The sequence below is a fragment of the Scyliorhinus canicula genome, chromosome 17 (assembly GCF_902713615.1).
Source record: "Scyliorhinus canicula chromosome 17, sScyCan1.1, whole genome shotgun sequence".
Lineage (NCBI taxonomy): Eukaryota > Metazoa > Chordata > Chondrichthyes > Carcharhiniformes > Scyliorhinidae > Scyliorhinus > Scyliorhinus canicula.
The window spans coordinates 25,029,332-25,049,880 of record NC_052162.1 but is presented as its reverse complement, the minus strand read 5'-3'; the positions used below and the strand labels follow the sequence as shown (position 1 = coordinate 25,049,880).

At 44.6% G+C, this 20,549-nt stretch overlaps 1 protein-coding gene across 2 annotated transcripts in view; it reads left to right on the top strand.

The window, feature by feature from the left end:
- The first annotated feature begins 949 nt into the window (after nucleotides 1-949).
- Nucleotides 950-20,549, top strand: part of rlim (ring finger protein, LIM domain interacting) — a 67,570-nt gene continuing 47,970 nt past the window's right edge. The window contains exons 1-2 of one of the 2 annotated variants that reach the window (XM_038774541.1): nucleotides 989-1,075; nucleotides 2,483-2,574. The gene's annotated coding sequence lies outside the window, so the exon portion shown is untranslated. Of the gene's footprint in view, nucleotides 1,076-2,482; nucleotides 2,575-20,549 lie in introns of both variants that reach the window. The other variant, XM_038774540.1, reaches the window with a different exon arrangement.

Below are 20,549 nucleotides of genomic sequence, written 5' to 3'. Positions count from 1 at the left end.
CAGGGGGGACACTTTGGACAGAAGGGATTGCGCCCCAAGGCATGCACCTCCATTCCCTGTCGCTCCTGCACTCCCCGTTCTGCGCTCTCTCTCGGGACAATACTAAGCAATGTAGACAGCTATTCACTTTAACCCTCATCGCCAGTTTTGCCACCACAGCAACAGCTCACTCTCCTCTAGCCAGTTCCAAACTGGCCAGTTTTATTTATGCAGGGAATCTGCTAATGATTTCTCCGCCCCCCTCATTGGGAAGTTCATATTCCTAAAGGATTGTGGGATTGCCATTAGTTCCCAGCCAACAGTAAGCAGGCAGGTTATAACACTGCCAGAGGCAGCCCTGCTCCCCTTTATCAATTCCCCAGACACACTTTCTGTAGGACCAACATTCAGGTTCTTAACTCCTTTCCTTTTTAAATATCTATGGAAACTCTCACTGTCCTCCTTTACACCGGCTAGCTTTCTCTCCTGCTCAACAACGTTAGCCATTCTCTGATGTTCTTTAAATTCATTTCAATCTTCTGACCTGCCGCTCATCTTTCCGCAATTGTTTTCTTTAAGTTTAATACAGTCTTAATCACGGATCGGTAAGAAGTCTTACAACACCAGGTTAAAGTCCAACAGGTTTGTTTGGAATCATTAGCTTTCGGAGCACAGCTCCTTCCTCAGGTGACTTACCTGATGACAGGCCCTCCCCTTGAAATTTTGATTGACATGTGGCTATTCTGTATATTCTGAAATATACCTGTCACTGGGCCACTGTTTATCCATTATTACTTAAGTACATTGGCCAGTTCACCTCAGCCAGCTCCCCATTCTTGCCCTCACTCGTAACTGCCCCTTATTTAAGATTCAAATACTGGTCTCCTCTCCCTTAGGAACCTTTCTCCAGGGATCAGGCGGCTGCGCGGGGGTGGGGGAATGGTTTCGGGGTCGGGGTTCCGTGCCGGGGGGGACGGGAGAGCGGGCGGGACTCGGCGCCGACTTCCTGTTTCCGCTTGTCGTCCCCCTCCTAACAATGGTGGTAACGGTGTGAGCGGCCCGGATCGGATTGAATCGAGCGCGACGCTGTGAGCAGGTGAGGGGAGCGGGCGGCTCTGGCGGAGAAGGGGGGAAACGTCGGCGGTGGCCGGAGGCGGCGGGGCCTCTTTACTTCCCCGGTCCGCCGCTCCGGTCACACCCTGGAAACCCGGCAGCTGCGTCTGGGGGGGTGACTGAGGGAAAGGCCCAGGCTCCGCGGCCTAACGCCGCAGCCCAGTCTGGGGCAGAGTGAGGGAGAGGCGGGGAGGCAGGGCCCCGGATTTGCCCAGGCCCCGGCCGGATTGAAACACCCTCCCTCCCCCCGAATCCACGCCGCCCGCCCCGAATCTGTGTCGTGAAAATAAATCCCTTTGTTAAAATAACCAGCACCTTCTGAAGCAAATCCTTCTCAGAGCCGCAGTTATTTTATATTAAAACACCACTTATTTTTGATTTGCAGCCTTTGTTCCTTTTTTTGGTGTTGGGTCAATTTCTCCTTCATTTTTAAAATCCTGATTAAATGATTTGGAGTCCATTTAGTATTTTCTCCTCTGTCACCCCGGGTCCCTTTCTCTCCTAGAAACACTGGCGGAGTTCCTGACTGGCAGGGCTCTGGCACAAATTCAGTTTCGTGTTTAAAGTACAATTAGAGCCTGTTGATTCCACCCCCTCCCCACTTTTGTTTGTCTCTTTTTTTGACCGGTAACAGGCTCCGATTGAAATACCGTGAAGACCCGGCGCACTGAGATTTTTATGCGATTGCGTAACTGGGTTTATGTCGGTCAATAGTACTGGCAGGTAGCAACACACAAGTGGCACGTTAGGCACGAGTAGCTGCTCAGGTTGGTGTAGTTTATGGCTTTTTAAAAGTGGTCATTGCTGGAGAGTCGGCTGTTTCGTAAAACAAAGCTTCATTGAAGTTTACTGATTTCTTGCAGGACCAGGAATTTATTTGATATTTGCAAATTGAAAACTTCAGTGGGTAAATTGCCCAGTTTTATTGATCTGTATTTTTTCCCAACAAATTTGCACCGCATCAGCGATTGATAGAGCAGTTTGGGCATATACCTATTCTGAGAGGAATTCAAGTTTTCTCATTGGCCAAATTATTTTTAAAAAATCTCTTTTATAGATGTTTCTTTTGCAGAGATAGAGTAGGGATTTTTGTCAACATTTTGTTGCCATTTTTTCTCTCAATTCAGCCCCGTTGACGTTAATTAACACTCTGGTCCGACAGACCTGCAGGGTGACATACAATGTATAATAGTTGTAGAACTTGTTTTATAGGTTTTAAGTCTATCTGGTTGTAAATGTATATTGGTAAATGTCCAGTTGATCAAAGATTTAGTTTTGAATAGTGATGCTCATTGTTCCTAAATATTTATCTTTACAAATTTATTATGTATATGGTGTATAAGCCTGCAGTTATGGTGCAGAATTGTAATGTCATAACTTTGCTTGCTAGGATGCCATGTGAGCTTTCTTCAAAGAAAATTGGTTATCAAAGTCCTGATTTCAGGGACCTTTTCTGATTCTCCAACAGGCCAAAAGAATCGAGTAAGGTTTTTAAAAAATAATCTTTATACTTTTTCTTAACTGAGTTCTTTCCACTTCTGTTTAAATATAACTGCCTATGATGTTGGGAAACAATTCTTGCATGACTTCTTTTGCTGTTTGCTTTTGATATATGAGACAGAAGAAAATTGGGAAATGTGACAGAAGAAAATTGAAGAAATTGGGGCAAGATTTCGTCCCTTTAAAGAAGCAACTGAGCGTTTCAAAAGAAGGGTGAACTATTAAGAGAATTCTCTTAATAGTTTTGTCCTTCCATGAGCTATTGAAAGTGTGCTGCAAAAGCAGAGTTACAAGTTGTTGAGCTTCCTTTCATGATGGCTCGAAGTTGCCCTTGTTTCACATGCATATCAAGTAAAAAAGTAAGTAACAAGGTGCTGAGAATATGGGTCTCATAAACTGGCATCTTGGTCCTAAGACTCAGCTTGATGTTATTCCATGCACTTTTCATGAGCCGGCCAATGATTGTATCGGTTGTCCATATGTATCTATGCATTGAGTTCTGCATCAAGAGGCAGATTATCTGTCACCATGCACCCACAATAGCAGAATTCACTAACCACTTCCAGCAGGGTAAATTCATCAAGTATATTGGCACTCATCAAGCAGAGGTGACTTCACAGACTTGGGTACAGAATGGAAGGACAGGGATTTTCTGTATGGTGGGGTAGCTGGAGCCAGGAGGCCAGCAGGACGCCCATGGCTCTGCTTCAAGGATGCTTGTATGTGTGACATTAAAGCCCTATATATTGATTTTGCAGCCGGGAGACACTATTCAACGTCACAGGGACATGGCAACGTCATTTGTGGACCAGCATGTGTCACCGTTGCAATCAGCGGCTCGGCAATAGGCGCCAGTGCTGAAAACAACGACCCGTGGTGACACTTGTTAAAAATTCAAGTACAGCACTTGTAGCAGAACCTGCCTCTCTCAGATTGGTCTCTTCAGCCATTAGCAAATGTGCACCAAATAGCTACGCCATCCCCAACACATTTGATTTTCCGCATCTTCATCACCATATGTAGATGGAAGGATGCTTATGGCTACAAAATAACAAAATCCTATTCACTTTTCAACACTAGAAAGATTCCAAGCACAAGTTGAAAAGCAAACAGATTAACAGAGGAGGGTGAAATTGATCCAGAGTGAAGTTTTGAGACAAAATCTATGGCTACCACCACTTGCATGCTTTTAAGATTGGCATTGTCCTTGTGAATCAGATTCCCAAAACATTCCACTTATTCTGAAAGTCTGTTATTACTTGGTGCCTTAACCAACTATTAGTTTGACACTATTTTTTGAGTTTCATTGTATTAGTCCATGGACAAGTCAACATCTTGTGCTAATTTTGAGTTTGGATGCCTGTGCATTTCTAACCTTTGGCTTTTTGCCCTGAACCATTGGATTTTGTTTTCCAGTTGAAACTCATCAGTTTGGGAATGGAAACTTACACCGCTTTTTGGGCGTAATGTTGGCAATGCTGACTTCAAATGAGTTGAAGTGATGAGTAAAGGCTAGATGAACCCAACTTCCTCAGTTGACATCCCAGAGTACCCAATTGGGGCAATTTAGCATGACCAATCCATCTACCCTGCACTTTTGTGTTGTGGAGGTGAGATCACGCAGACATGGGGAGAATATGCAAGCTCACTTGGACAGTGACCTTGGGCCGGGATCGAACCCAGGTCTTCGGCGCTGTGATGCAGCAGTGCTTACCACTGTGCCATCATGCTGCCCCTCAGTTGACATTCTTGGTGGTCTCTGAGAATAAGTGACAGTGTAGTTTTGTGAACTGCCACCTAGAAACTGGGTGAGATTGCCCAAAATGTATTTAGTATAGCAAACCAATATTTATTGGAACTTCCATTGTATTCATCTTGTTTGATTTTATGTGGTGGGTGAAAAGATAATGACTTTGGGCACCCTATTTTAGGTAGTGAAAAGGTATATTTAATGGACAGAGAAACTGAATTAATGTTTCAGGTTGATCACCTTTTGTTCAAGGGGTCATCGACCTGAAACTTTAATTCTATTTATCTCTCCACAGATGCTGCCGGAACTGCTGAATACTTCCAGCATTCTCTGATTTTCTTTCAGATCTCCAGCGTCTATAGTACAGGGGCATTTTGGTTTTGTTCAATGTAGATTGACTAGGACAATATGAGGAATGGAAGAGAATATAGAATCATAAAATCCCTACAGTGCAGAAGGAGGCCATTCTCTCATCGAGCCTGCACTGACCTAGGCCCATTCCTCCACCCTGTTCCCGCAGGCCCACCTAACTATTGGACGCTGAGGGCCAATTTAGCATGGCCACTCCACCTAGCCTACGCATCTTTGGTCTAAGTTGACAAAAACTGAGATTGTACTCAATGGGGTGAAGAAGATTGAGGGGAATTTTATGTGTTAAAAATTTCAGAGGGTAAATTCAAGAATTTTTATTGGAAGAGGAATTCTTGTAAAGCATTTGCTTAATTTAGGGCCAGTGTTGGAAGCTTGGAACCCAAGGTACAGTGCAGAACGGCAGAACATTCAGCCCCTTGAGTGTGCACCAGCGTGTTCAAATTACTCTTTAGTTACTTCCTCTTCCCTGTTGTTTCCTCGGACCGAACAACAATTTGTACCCCTGTAATTCCTTCTTTAAGGTATTTATCCAATTTCCTTTTGAAGGTTATTACTGAATCTGTATGCACTACCCCATTAGGTGGTGCAATCATTTCTAACCTCTGTTTGCATGAAATCAGACCAGCTGAGGTCTTAAGTAGGGTTTTATATAGGATTTAGCTATCTTCCTGGCTTTTGTACCCCATGCTTCTGTTTTATAAAGCCCAGGGTCCCATATGCTTTACTTATTAATTTTGTTAACCTGTCTGAAAAAATTGAAATTTGCATGAATGTAATGTGTATTCCTGGACTAACTTCCTTTTGGCTACTTATAATGGGCTTAGTCATGCATTGTGAACCTTTTTAGGTGTAATTACTCAGTTTAAAGAATCGTACAGTACAGAAGGAGGACGTTTAGCCCAAAGTGTCTCTTTGAAAAAAACTTTGTTTTAAAATGGGGAATCTGATTCTACCACACTTTTCAGACAGTACGTTTCTGATCGTAACTTGCTGGGCATAAAAAAATCTTGTTGTTGTCTCTTTTATTCTTTTGAAAGGTATAATATAAAATGGATGCTTCAGGTTACAATATAAAAAGAACACGATCAACAGTTAAGAACACATCCAAACTTAACTCCCCAGCAATAAACTAAAAAGCCCCATAACAACTGACAGTGACTAAATCTTTGAAAAAGAAAATGGATGGCTGCCATCTCGGGTAGAACCTCTCTATCGACCACCTAATGGTGTATCTGACCTTCTCCAAATGTAAAAATTTAATGAGATCACCCAACCAGGCCGAGGCACTGAGCGGAGTAGGGGACCTCTACCCAAGCAGAACTCACCTCCAGGCTATTAACGAGGCAAAGGCAAGGACATCCACCATCACCTCCATCTGCAGTACCAGCGAATCTGATACCCTGAAAATGGCCACCAGTGGACCGGTCGATGTTATGAATCTCTGCTGTGATGTTAAAGAAGGAGACCCAAAATTCACCCTCCCACTTTATCTTCAACTCACCCAACGGAGCCAACTGCTGATAGAATCTGGCCATAAATGTCCAAAATGCTCCTTCCACCAGACCTGGCCAAAGATAAATCATCAGGGGGGCATCAAGGGAAATGAAGGAAAAAGTCTCCTGGGGAAAAAAGTCACAAATTTGGAAATTTCTAAACAAATTGGTCCCAGGTAGTTGGGATTTTACGGATAAGACCCCAAACCTTTCCAGACCATCCCCCCCCCCCCCCCCCCCCCCATGACCTAACATTGAGTCTAAACTCGCCAGCACAACGATATGATGCTAAATTTGAAATGTCTGAATTGCTTCCAGATCATCCAGTGGATACCACCACTGGATTCAAAGAAAATTTTGCAGGAGTGAATGCGAGTGAGGCAGTTACTAAGGCACTCAAACTAGAGCCTCTACAAGAACTCTCTTCCATTTGCCCCCATATGGAACTTGGATTGTTAAGCCTCCCCAGCATGTTCTGAATATTGGCAGCCCAATAATAAAATTAATTGGGTAAAGCTAAACCAGCTGACTGTCTATCCCTCTTGTGAAACGCCCTATGGATCCTTGGGTTCCTGTACGCCTAAATAAAAGAGGACACTAATTTGTTAGCTCTAATAGAAAAGGATTTGGGCAGAAAAGTGGGGAGGCACTAAGAATGAAATGGGGAGAACATTCATTTTGATAGTCTGAACCCTGCCCGCTAAGGACTGGGGAGGTTATTCCACTCCTGCAAGTCAGATTTGACCCTGAACCCTGCCCGCTAAGGACCGGGGAGGTTATCCCACTCATGCAAGTCAGATTTGACCCTATTCCCCAGATAGGCATAATTTAATTTGTGAAGCGAGACCCAATTGTGGGAAACTCCAACAACGAAAGCTACATGTAGCATGGCAAAAAGGGAACATCCCTAGATTGGCTGCCTTCCCCGGGGGTTAACCAGGAAGTATTCGCTCTTATCCAAAACTCCCAAGTAGTTTAATTATCTCATCCATAGTGGATACTGGGTCCGTAATATAAAGAAGCAGATCATCTGTGTACAAGGGCAGCACGGTGGCGCACTGGATTTGCCCTGTTGCCTCACTGCTCCAAGGTTCGATCCCGGCTCTGGGTCGCTGTCCGTGTAGAGTTTGCACATTCTCCCCGTGTTTGCGTGAGTTTCAGAAAGATGTGCAGGCTAGACAGATTGGCCACGCTAAATTGCCCCTTAATTGGAAAAAAAAATGAATTGGGCATTCTTTATAAAAAAAACATCTGTACAAGGGCACCCAGTGCTCCCTGACTTATCCTCCTCCACTCAAGGGAAGATCTTAATGCAGTGGCAGCGGTTCTATTGCTGAAGCCAGTAGGAGCGGAGACAATGGATATTCCTGCCTCGTATACCTATTCAAAGGAAAATAACCCCAGTTCAAGGCATTTGTGCGAACACTAGCAGGGGAGACTCTATTCGGAACACAAATCCAGGGTATAAACTTTTGTCCAAAACCAAACCCCGCAAGAATCTCAGACATGATGGTGGAGTGGTTGGCACGGCACTAAGGGCCCAAGCCATTGTCCGTGTGGAGCATGGTCCGAATCACAATCACCAAATGGCCCACCTCTTCACCCAGGGGAGCAGAGACCTACCCACCAGAAAAAAAGTCAATCCATGAGTAAACCTGATGGACGTGGGAAAATAAAAACCCTTATCCCTCGGATGCAAAAGGATGCCACGAATCTGCCCCCCCCCCCCCCCCCCCCCCCCCTCTGCTGCATAGAAACCAACGCCTTTCCCACCACATTCATCATATGAAACAATCGTCCCACCCAAGAACAAAGAAATGTAAACATGTACAAGGAACCCCAATAACTGGCTGCACCTACCCCCACAACCAAAAACCTCGCAAAAGCACCAACTCGAACCGAAGCCAAGTTTTTTTTTCCACAAAGGCATCCACAGCTTCCGGTGCATTGAAAAAGTTGTCTTTTGTCTCAGTCACTGAATTCTTATACAGGGTGGCTTTTGTCTTGTTAAAGGCCACAGGCTTCCTTGCCAGCTCTGCTCCAACATCAGTCCAAAGATATACGGGTTAAGTTGATAGGCCATGATAAACTGCCACTTGGTGTCCTGGGATGATGAGGTGAAGTTATGGGGTTACGGAGATAGGGCGTGGTGGACATCGGTAGAATTATCTTTTGAAGGGTCGGTACAGACTCGATGGGCCAATTAGCCTCCTTCTGCACTGTAGGAATTCTGTGATTCTATGATTTTGGTAAAGTCTATTGGCGTGGCCTTCCCATTTATAGCCTCAATGCTCTTAACCCCAATTTAAGACCCGCTCCTTCTCTTGGAATAAAAATTAAAAATATTGGACATTCTCAGCAAGTCTGACAGCATCTGTGGAGAGAGAAGGATGATAATGGTTCGGGTTTGCATGACTCTTTGTCCTGGAAGCTATGGAACCTTACAATAACCCGTGGTTGTTCGTTGGGATGGGGTTTCTGCCAGGGTGTCCAATCGGCTCGATCCAGCTCGGGAGTGGAGAATCCACCCTCCCTAAACACCTTGGAAAACTATTCTGTGGGAGTTGGACCTTCCATACCCTCTGGCAACCCCACAATTCTGACATTCTGCCTCCTAGACCAGTTCTCCAGATCTTCTACCTTGGCCCTCAGTGCTTCATTGTCACCGGCCATAAGAGAGATATCAGCAAGGCAATTTGGTTGCTATGTTTTGAAAGAGCATTCTCTGTGCTCTTAATTGCCACACCATGCGCTTTTCCTATTTTGGAGGTCTTTTCTATCTTCGACCATATGGGAGCCAGGGCATCCTCTCATCGACTTACGAAGGTCCCTGGGCACAACCTTCTATTGCTTCTCAAATTCCGCCGGCAAGCATTTCAGCCGTTATTGGAGTGGCTGGAGTTGCAGGAGTAGCCTCCACCATTTTCTCCACCGAGGAGCCTCGAGAAGCCTCCAAATCTGTCAGTGACTTTCTATTTACAATTCTCTTTCCGTTGGTCCTTCTTGGCATTTCCCTTATGTGGGCACCTTGTATCATTGATCAGATGTGATTTTACACAAAAATATCCCCAGAAACTGGCAAAAGAGGCCGAAAATAAAGTACCCTGGCAGGAACCACCTCTTGTACAACTGCTGCCCGGATGTCTTGTCTTTTTTTTTTCTGACAGCTTATATCTGTGTCCTTTAATTAACAACCATGCCAATGCATACAGTTTCTCAATCAAGACCCTTCATAATTGGAACACCTCTGTCAAATTTCCTCATAATCACCTCAATTATAAGCAGGAGTCGGCCATTCAGCCCATCAAGCCTGAGCCACCATCCCGTAAGATCATGGCTGATCTGACTAAGGCATTAACTCCACTTTCCTGCCTGCCTCCTATAATCCATAACTCCTTATCAAAAATCTGTTTCACCCAGCCTTGAATATATTCGACCCAGCAGCATCTGCTCTCTGGGATGGAGATTCTCTGTGAAGAGAAATTCTTCTCTGTTCTGAATGAGAGACCTCTATTTTTAAACTGTGCTTCCAGGTTCTAGACTCTCTTTCCTTCTCCCCCCCCCCCCCCCCCCCCCCCCCCCCCCCCCTTTCTTGGCATCTACCCTGTCAAACCCTTTCAGAATCCTGTATATTTCAGTAAATAGTCATTCTTCTAACTTTAAATGCGCATAGGCCCACCCTTTCCACATAAGACAAACTCTCCAGCCCAGAAATCAACTCAGTTGACCTTCTCTGAATTGCTTCCAGTACAAATATATTCCTTGTTCAGTAAGGAGACTAAAACTATACACAATATTTCAGCTGCGATCTCCACAAAACCCTGTAGCATGACTTCTATTTTTAAATTCCATCCCTCATGCATTAAATGCCAAAATTCAATTTACCTTCCTAATTACTCACTGTACCTGCATGCTAACATTTTGTGATTCATGTGCAGGCACACAGATCCTTCTGTACTGTAGAATTCTGCAATCTCTCTCAAATATGCAGCTTTTCTGTTCCTTCTGCCAAAACTGACAACCTCACATTGTGCTCCATTTGCCAATAATTTTGCCCATTCATTCAACCGATCTATATCCTTTGAACCATTGTACCAATCTCACAGCTTGCTTTCCTGCATATATTTGTAACATTAACACAAGAAAGAGCAAGAGTAGGAAGGCAGTGCAGGTGTCCCCTGCGGTCATCCCCCTGCAAAACAGATATACCGCTTTGGATACTGTTGAGGGAGATGGCTCACCAGGGGAAGGCAGCAGCAGCCAGGTTCATGGCACTGTGGCTGGCTCTGCTGCACAGCAGGGCAGGAAGAAAAATGGCAGGGCGATAGTGATAGGGGACTCGATCGTAAGGGGAATAGACAGGTGGTTCTGTGGACGCAATCGAGACTCCAGGATGGTATGTTGCCTCCCTGGTGCAAGGGTCAAGGATGTCTCGGAGCGTCTGCAGGACATTCTGGGGGGGAAGGGTGAACAGCCAGCTGTCGTGGTGCACATAGGCACCAACGATATAGGTAAAAAACGGGATGAGGTCCTACAAGCGGAATTCAGGGAGTTAGGAGTTAAACTAAAAAGTAGGACCTCAAAGGTAGTAATCTCAGGATTGCTACCAGTGCCACGAGCTAGTCAGAATAGGAATGTCAGGATAGATAGGATGAATGCGTGGCTCGAGAGATGGTGCAAGAGGGAGGGATTCAAATTCCTGGGGCATTGGGGCCGGTTCTGGGGGAGGTGGGACCAGTACAAACGGTCTGCACCTGGGCAGGACTGGAACCGATGTCCTAGGGGGGGTGTTTTCTAGAGCTGTTGGGGAGGGTTTAAACTAATGTGGCAGGGGGATGGGAACCGATGCAGGAAGTTGGAAGGTAGTAAAACAGGGACAGAAGCAAAAGGAAATAAGGGGAAAAGTGCAAGGCAGAGAAGACATAGTCAAAAATCTAAAAGGGCGACAGTACAAGGGACAGTGACTGAGGGGAGCTCAGTGAATAGGCCCAGTAATAACAAAAGGAATAAAACTGGAGATGTTAAGATTCAAAACAACAAAAAAAACCAACATAAGTGTACTTTACCTGAATGCTCGGAGTATTCGGAATAAAGTAAATGAGTTGATGGCACAAATCATCGTAAATGACTATGATTTAGTGGCCATTACTGAAACATGGTTAAAGGATGGTCACGACTGGGAGTTAAATATCCGAGGGTATCAAACTATTCGGAAGGACAGAGTGGATGGTAAGGGAGGTGGTGTTGCTCTGTTATTTAAGGATGACATCCGAGCAATAGTAAGGGATGACATCGGTGCTATGGAGGATAAGGTTGAATCCATTTGGGTGGAAATCAGGAATAGTAAGGCGAAAAAGTCACTGATAGGAGTAGTCTATCGGCCACCAAATAGTAACGATATGGTGGGGCAGGCAATAAACAAAGAAATAACTGATGCATGTAGAAATGGTACAGCAGTTATCATGGGGGATTTTAATCTACATGTCGATTGATTTAACCAGGTCGGTCAAGGCAACCTTGAGGAGGAGTTTATAGAATGTATCCACGATAGTTTCCTAGAACAGTATGTAATGGAACCTACGAGGGAACAAGCGGTCCTAGATCTTGTCCTGTGTAATGAGACAGGATTGATTCATGATCTCATAGTTAGGGATCCTCTCGGAAGGAGCGATCACAATATGGTGGAATTTTAAAATACAGATGGAGGGTGAGAAAGTAAAATCAAATACTAGTGTTTTGTGTTTAAACAAAGGAGATTACAAGGGGATGAGAGAAGAACTAGCTAAGGTAGACTGGGAGCTAAGACTTTATGGTGGAACAGTTGAGGAACAGTGGAAAACCTTCCAAGCGATTTTTCACAGTGCTCAGCAAAGGTTTATACCAACAAAAAGGAAGGACGGAAGAAAGAGGGAAAATCGACCGTGGATATCTAAGGAAATAAGGGAGAGTATCAAATTGAAGGAAAAAGCATATAAAGTGGCAAAGATTGCTGGGAGATTAGAGGACTGGGAAATCTTTAGGGGGCAACAGAAAGCTACAAAGAAGAGTAAGATAGAGTATGAGAGTAAACTTGCTCAGAATATAAAAACAGACAGTAAAAGTTTTTACAAATATATAAGACAAAAAAGAGTGGCTAAGGTAAATATTGGTCCTTTAGAGGATGAGAAGGGAGTTTTAATAATGGGAGATGAGGAAATGGCTGAGGAACTGAACAGGTTTTTTGGGTCGGTCTTCACAGTGGAAGACACACATAACATGCCAGCGACTGATATAAATGAGGCTATGACAGGTGAGGACCTTGAGAGGATTGTTATCGCTCAGGAGGGAGTGATGGGCAAGCTAATGGGGCTAAAGGTAGACAAGTCTCCTGGCCCTGATGGAATGCATCCCAGAGTGCTAAAAGAGATGGCTAGAGAAATTGCAGATGCACTAGTGATAATTTACCGAAATTCACTAGACTCTGGGGTGGTCCCGGTGGATTGGAAATTAGCAAACGTGACGCCACTGTTTTAAAAAAGGAGGTAGGCAGAAAGCAGGAAATTATAGGCCAGTGAGCTTAACTTCGGAAGTAGGGAAGATGCTGGAATCTATCATCAAGGAAGAAATTGCGAGGCATCTGGATAGAAATTGTCCCATTGGGCAGATGCAGCATGGGTTCGTAAAGGGCAGGTCATGCCTAACTAATTTAGTGGAATTTTTTGAGGACATTACAAGTGCAGTAGATAACGGGGAGCCGATGGATGTGGTATATCTGGATTTCCAGAAAGCCTTTGACAAGGTGCCACACAAAAGGTTGCTACATAAGATAAAGATGCATGGCATTAAGGGTAAAGTAGCAGCATGGATAGAGGATTGGTTAATTAATAGAAAGCAAAGAGTGGGGATTAATGGGTGTTTCTCTGGTTGGCAATCAGTAGCTAGTGGTGTCCCTCAGGGATCCGTGTTGGGCCCACAATTGTTCACAATTTACATAGATGATTTGGAGTTAGGGACCAAGGGCAATGTGTCCAAGTTTGCAGATGACACTAAGATGAGTGGTAAAGCAAAAAGTGCAGAGGATACTGGAAGTCTGCAGAGGGATTTGGATAGGTTAAGTGAATGGGCTAGGATCTGGCAGATGGAATACAATGTTGACAAATGTGAGGTTATCCATTTTGGTAGGAATAACAGCAAACGGGATTATTATTTAAACGATAAAATATTAAAGCATGCCGCTGTTCAGAGAGACTTGGGTGTGCTAGTGCATGAGTCACAGAAGGTTGGTTTACAAGTGCAACAGGTGATTAAGAAGGCAAATGGAATTTTGTCCTTCATTGCTAGAGGGATGGAGTTTAAGACTAGGGAGGTTATGTTGCAATTGTATAAGGTGTTAGTGCGGCCACACCTGGAGTATTGTGTTCAGTTTTGGTCTCCTTACTTGAGAAAGGACGTACTGGCGCTGGAGGGTGTGCAGAGGAGATTCACTAGGTTAATCCCAGAGCTGAAGGGGTTGGATTATGAGGAGAGGTTGAGTAGACTGGGACTGTACTCGTTGGAATTTAGAAGGATGAGGGGGGATCTTATAGAAACATTTAAAATTATGAAGGGAATAGATAGGATAGATGCGGGCAGGTTGTTTCCACTGGCGGGTGACAGCAGAACTAGGGGACATAGCCTCAAAATAAGGGGAAGTAGATTTAGGACTGAGTTTAGGATGAACTTCTTCACCCAAAGGGTTGTGAATCTATGGAATTCCTTGCCCAGTGAAGCAGTTGAGGCTCCTTCATTACATGTTTTTAAGGTAAAGATAGATAGTTTTTTGAAGAATAAAGGGATTAAGGGTTATGGTGTTCGGGCCGGAAAGTGGAGCTGAGTCCACAAAAGATCAGCCATGATCTAATTGAATGGCGGAGCAGGCTCGAGGGGCCAGATGGCCTACTCCTGCTCCTAGTTCTTATGTTCTTATTTGGTATGTTCTGATGTTCTTATTTGGTTATAATAGTCTGTCCCTTCATCCATGTCATTAATATAGATCATAAATAGTTGAGGTCCCAGCACGGATGTCTGTAGTACTCCACAGTTACAGTTTGTCAACCTGAAAATGATCAATTTATCCTGACTCTTGTTTTCTATTAGTTAGCCAATCTACTTTACATGCTAAAGAGTCATCCAGACTAGAAACTTTAGCTCCCTTCTCGCTCCACAGATGCTGTCAGGCCTACTGATATTGTCCAGTATTTTCTGTTTTTGTTTCAGATTCCAGTAATTTACTTTTATCTTCCCATTAAACACCACGCCAAACCATTTAGCAAATTGGCTAATACCCTGTACTAATTGAATTGGAAACATCACCTTTAAATTAAGAGATACAGAAACGAACCTGTAATGGCAGAATGCAACAAACACAGCAAAGTGCTGCAACAAGTCAGCCACAGCTCACAGTGAAGTATTCAGAAGCAGTTGCAGCTGTGCCTGAAAGACCTGTCCATTTTGTGTTTGAGATTATTCATGATTCGCAACAAACCAAACAATCTGGTCAAGTGATAGTTTGTGACATTCCCTGAGCTGGAGGGAAATCTGTTGCTGCCTTTTTTATAGGGCAGTTTAAAAAATATGTAAACTGGCAAAAAAAAAGTGGAAGATCAGGATAAAGTCCACAACCATAAGAACATAAGAACTAGGAGCAGGAGTAGGCCATCTAGACCCTCGAGCCTGCTCCGCCATTCAATGAGATCATGGCTGATCTTTTGTGGACTCAGCTCCACTTTCTGGCCCGAACACCATAACCCTTAATCCCTTTATTCTTCAAAAACTATCTATCTCTATCTTAAAAACATTTAATGAAGGAGCCTCAACTGCTTCACTGGGCAAGGAATTCCATAGATTCACAACCCTTTGGCTGAAGAAGTTTCTCCTAAACTCAGTCCTAAATCTACTTCTCCTTATTTTGAGGCTATGCTCACTAGTTCTGCTTTCATCCACTAGTGGAAAAAACCTGCCCGCATCTACCTATCTATTCCCTTCATAATTTTATGTTTCCGTAAGATCCCCCCTCATCCTTCTAAATTCCAACGAGTACAGTCCTAGTCTACTCAATCTCTCCTTGTAATCCAACCCCTTCAGCTCTGGGATTAACCTAGTGAATCTCCTCTGCACACCCTCCAGCGCCAGTACGTCCTTTCTCGGGTAAGGAGACCAAAACTGAGCACAATACTCCAGGTGTGGCCTCACTAACACTTTATACAATTGCAACATAACCTCCCTAGTCTTAAACTCCATCCCTCTAGCAATGAAGGACAAAATTCCATTCGCCTTCTTAATCACCTGTTTCACCTGTAAACCAACTTTTTGCGACTCATGCACTAGCACATCCCGGTCTCTCTGCACAGCAGCATGCTTTAATATTTTATAATTTAAATAATAATCCCGTTTGCTTTTATTCCTACCAAAATGGATAACCTCACATTTGTCAACATTGTATTCCATCTGCCAGACCCTAGCCCATTCACTTAACCTATCCAAATCCCTCTGCAGACTTCCAGTATCCTCTGCACTTTTTGCTTTACCACTCATCTTAGGTTCGTCTGCAAACGTGGACACATTGCACTTGGTCCCCAACTCCAAATCATCTATGTAAATTGTGAACAATTGTGGGCCCAACACTGATCCCTGAGGGACACCACTAGCTACTGATTGCCAACCAGAGAAACACCCATTAATCCCCACTCTTTGCTTTCTATTAATTAACCAATCCTCTATCCATGCTGCTACTTTACCCTTAATGCCATGCATCTTTATCTTATGCAGCAACCTTTTGTGTGGCACCTTGTCAAAGGCTTTCTGGAAATCCAGATATACCACATCCATTGTCTCCCCATTATCTACCGCACTGGTAATGTCCTCAAGAAATTCCACTAAATTAATTGGGCACGACCTGCTCTTTATGAACCCATGCTACGTCTGCCCAATGGGACAATTTCCATGCAGCTGCCTCGCTATTTTTTCCTTGATGATAGATTCCAGCATCTTCCCTACTACCGAAGTTAAGCTCACTGGCCTATAATTACCCACTTTCTGCCTACCTCCTTTTTAAAATAGTGGTGTCACGTTTGCAAACCATGCCATACAATGCATTAGGAAATTGATCAAATTTACAAGGAATTTGGTGACTGCGTTCTTCATATTGACAACAGGGAATGTTATTGAAACAGGGTTTCACTGTAATCCATCTGTCTCCCCAGGTATGATTTAAATTAAAAACCGATACAGCCAGCATAGATTATTATTTGACAGTAAGCTGGAAGGAAGCATTTTTAGGTTGCCGTTGCTTTGTTATCAAGACAATTGTGCTTGTATGCTGCTACTGCGCGTATTTCTGAGATTCCGAGAATGTTCCTTCCATTGGGTAAATGACTGGTAAATGCAGCTTTACATGGTGTTCTTCAAATCACCACAAAAAAAACAAAATGTTTTGATTTTCTCCTGCTTGAAACTGCAGGGAATAAATTCTACAAGTGTCAGCAGACCTCACACCCAATTTGCTATTCAATTATGAGTCTGTCTAGATGGTGAGGGTCAGCGACTGTACAGAGGATTGCAGCTCAGCCCTTGTCCACATAGCTGTGCCTCTCAGCTGGATGGCATTCAGAAGCTAAAACACTGGCATACATTTTTTTAAATAAAAGTGTTTATTAGCTCGGTGTATTGAGACCAATTGACTGCTCACACAACTACTCTCAAACACAAATCCGGTACTTCTTCACCTTCTAGAAAGCCAACCTGAGTCCCTCCAGTCTCGAGGGTTAACTGGTGTACTAAATAGTGCATTTACCCAGTATACTGTCATAATTTCTGATGTGCAAACTATTGATGATACATTGAGAAAGCTGTGGGGTTCATTTTCAGCATCTGCCTCTGCTCCTTGTTCAACTAGTAATAATAATCTTTATTAGTGTCACAAGTGGGTTTACATTAGCACTGTAATGAAGTTACTGTGAAAATCCCCTAGTCGCCACCTATGGTGCCTCCTCGAGTACACTGAAGGAGAATTCAGAATGTTCAGTTCCCCTAACAAGCATGCCTTTCCAACTTTAGGGCCTCACGGTAGCATGGTGGTTAGCATCAATGCTTCACAGCTCCAGGGTCCCAGGTTCGATTCCCGGCTGGGTCACTGTCTGTGTGGAGTCTGCACGTCCTCCCCGTGTGTGCGTGGGTTTCCTCCGGGTGCTCCGGTTTCCTCCCACAGTCCAAAGATGTGCGGGTTAGGTGGATTGGCCATGCTAAATTGCCCGTAGTGTAAGGTTAATGGGGGGATTGTTGGGGATACGCGTTATGTGGGTTTAAGTAGGGTGATCATTGCTCGGCACAACATCGAGGGCCGAAGGGCCTGTTCTGTACTGTTCTATGTTCTATGTTGTGGGAAGAAACCGGAGTGCCCGGAGGAAACCCACGCAGACACTGGGAGAACGTGCAGACTCTGCACAGACGGTAATCGAACCTGGGACCCTGGAGCTGTGAAGCAACAGTATTAACCATTGTGCTACTGGCTATAATTCCTCATTTTAGTTCTCACCTTTTAAAATTTATATTTACTCCTCCTGTAAATGAATGGTTTGAGAACTTTCCAAGACTAAGATGAAAAGGCTTAGGGCCAGGGTTCGAACACATGGGTGTTGGGAGAATTTACACACGGAACCTCACAAATACCGCAAAGAATCAAAGGGGCTGGAAAATTCAGGAAAGGTTGCCCCCTATATACATAGAGAAGCAGTGAGTGTAGGAGAGACCGAACCTGAGTAGTTGCTCCAGTCTCTCCCAAGTTCACTGTCCCAGATCCTTCAATAACAGATTCATTCCCTTCTCCTCTTGCTGCTCCTCCGCAGACCAAATCTATGATTGGAGGAGAAACAAGGACGGAGGGGAGAAAAATTTGATTGAAGTTCAGAGTGCAGGTATCCTGTAAGATGAGTCTGGCTCATTCAACCGTTGGAAACTCAATGGTAACAAAGCCAGGAACAGGCCTGGGAGGCTTGTACCAAGAATGTCATGTGAGGGCAGCACCTGCAGAGAGAGAGCCTGTCCCCTGTTAAATTCCCTGTAATCTCTCTCTCTCTCCCCCCTTTTCTCTCTCTCCCCCTTTCTCTCTCTCTCTCTCCCCCCTCTCTCTCCCCCCCCTCTCTCTCTCTCTGCTCTCTGCTCTCGCTCTCGCTCTCTCTCTCGCTCTCTCTCTCGCTCTCTCTCTCGCTCTCTCTCTCTCCTTCCCCCCTCACCTCCCCCAAGCAGCATGTTCCAGAAACTCGCCACCCTCTAGTGTGTAAAAAAAAACTAACTTGCCTCGTGCATAGAACATAGAACAGTACAGCACAGAACAGGCCCTTCGGCCCTCAATGTTGTGCCGAGCCATGATCACCCTACTCAAACCCACGTATCCACCCTATACCCGTAACCCAACAACCCCCCCCTTAACCTTACTTTTTAGAACACTACGGGCAATTTAGCATGGCCAATCCACCTAACCCCGCACATCTTTGGACTGTGGGAGGAAACCGGAGCACCCGGAGGAAACCCACGCACACGGGGAGGATGTGCAGACTCCACACAGACAGTGACCCAGCCGGGAATCGAACCTGGGACCCTGGAGCTGTGAAGCATTTATGCTAACCACCATGCTACCCTGCTGCTGCATCTCCTCAAACTTTCTCCCTTGGACCTTAACTCCTAAATCCCCTAGTAATTGAGTATTCCACCCTGGGAAAAAGCATCTGACTATCCACTCTGTCCATGCCACTCATAATTTTGTACATCTCTATCAGGTTGCCCCTCTGTCGTTCCAGAAAAGGAGTTTGTCCAACCTCTCCTCCTAACTAATACTCTCCAGACCAGACAACATCCTGGTAAACCTCTTACGTCCCCTCTCCAAAGCATTCACATCCTCTGGCAGTGTGGCGACCAGAATTGTGCGCAATATTCCACATGTGGCCTAACCAAGATTCTGTACAGCTGCAGCATGATGTGCCAATGTTTATACCTAATGCCTCGACCGAGGAAGACCAGGATACCGTCTGCCGCCTTGATTGCCTTATACACCTGTGTTGCCACTTTCAGTGATTTGTGGACCTATATGCCCAGATCTCCCTGCCTGTCAATACTACTAAGGATTCTGTCATTTACTGCATAATTCCGACCTATATTAGACCATCCAAAATGCATTACCTCATATTTGTCTGGATTAAACAACATCTGCCATTTCTTCTCTCAAATCCAACCGATCTGCATCTTGCTGTATCGTCTGACAATCCTCTTCACTATCCGTAACTCCACCAATCTTTGTGTCGACAAACTTACTAATCAGACCAGCTACATTTTCCTCCAAACCATTTATATATGCCACGAACATCAAAGGCCCCAGCTCTGATCCCTGCGGAACACCACTAGTCACCGCCTTCCATTCAGAAAAGCACCCTTCTGTTGGGGAGTTTGTTTCCCGGATTGTTAATATTTTGTAACCTTTTGCATAAGTTTAGAATAAAATACATTTTTTATTTTAAAAAAAAGAAAAGCACCCTTCCACCACTGCCCTCTGTCTTTTATGACTCAGCCAGTTCTATGACTGATGCTCGATCAATGACTCCAGAAGCGAGATTGGATGACAATTGAAGGCTTTATTGGACTAGATGTTTCCCCCAGCAGCGCAGGTACAGAATGCAGCTGCTAGGGAGACACGGGCTCTTATACTCCGCCTTACTGGGTGGAACCAGGAGGCAGGCTTCACCAATGATATTGCTGTCTCAGGTACCTCCCACAGCAATGGTCTTACAGCATCAACCTGGGTACCATAATACCCCTAATACCGACTACCGCAATGACCCAGCCAGTTCTGTACCCATATAATAATTTTAATAATCTTTATTATCACAAGTAGACTTACATTAACACTGCAATGAAGTTACTGTGAAACGCCCCTAGTCACCACATTCCGGCGCCTGTTCGGGTACATGGAGCACCCGGAGGAAACCCACGCAGACATAGGGAGAATGTGCAGACTCCGCACAGAGAGTACCCAAGCCGAGAATCGAAACTGGGACCCTGGCTCTGTGAGGTGACAGTGCTAACCACTGTGCTACCGTGCCACCCATATTGCGAGCTCACATCTGATCGTGTGACTTAACCTTTTGCACCAGTCTGCCATGACGGACCTTCTCAAAGGCCTTACTAAAGCCCATATAGACAACAACCACTGCCCTTCCTTCATCAACATCTTTGTCACTTCCTCAAAAAACTCAATTAAATTAGTGAGACATGACCTTCCTTTCACAAAACCATGCTGCTTATTGCTAATAAGTCTATTTGTTTCCAAATGTGAG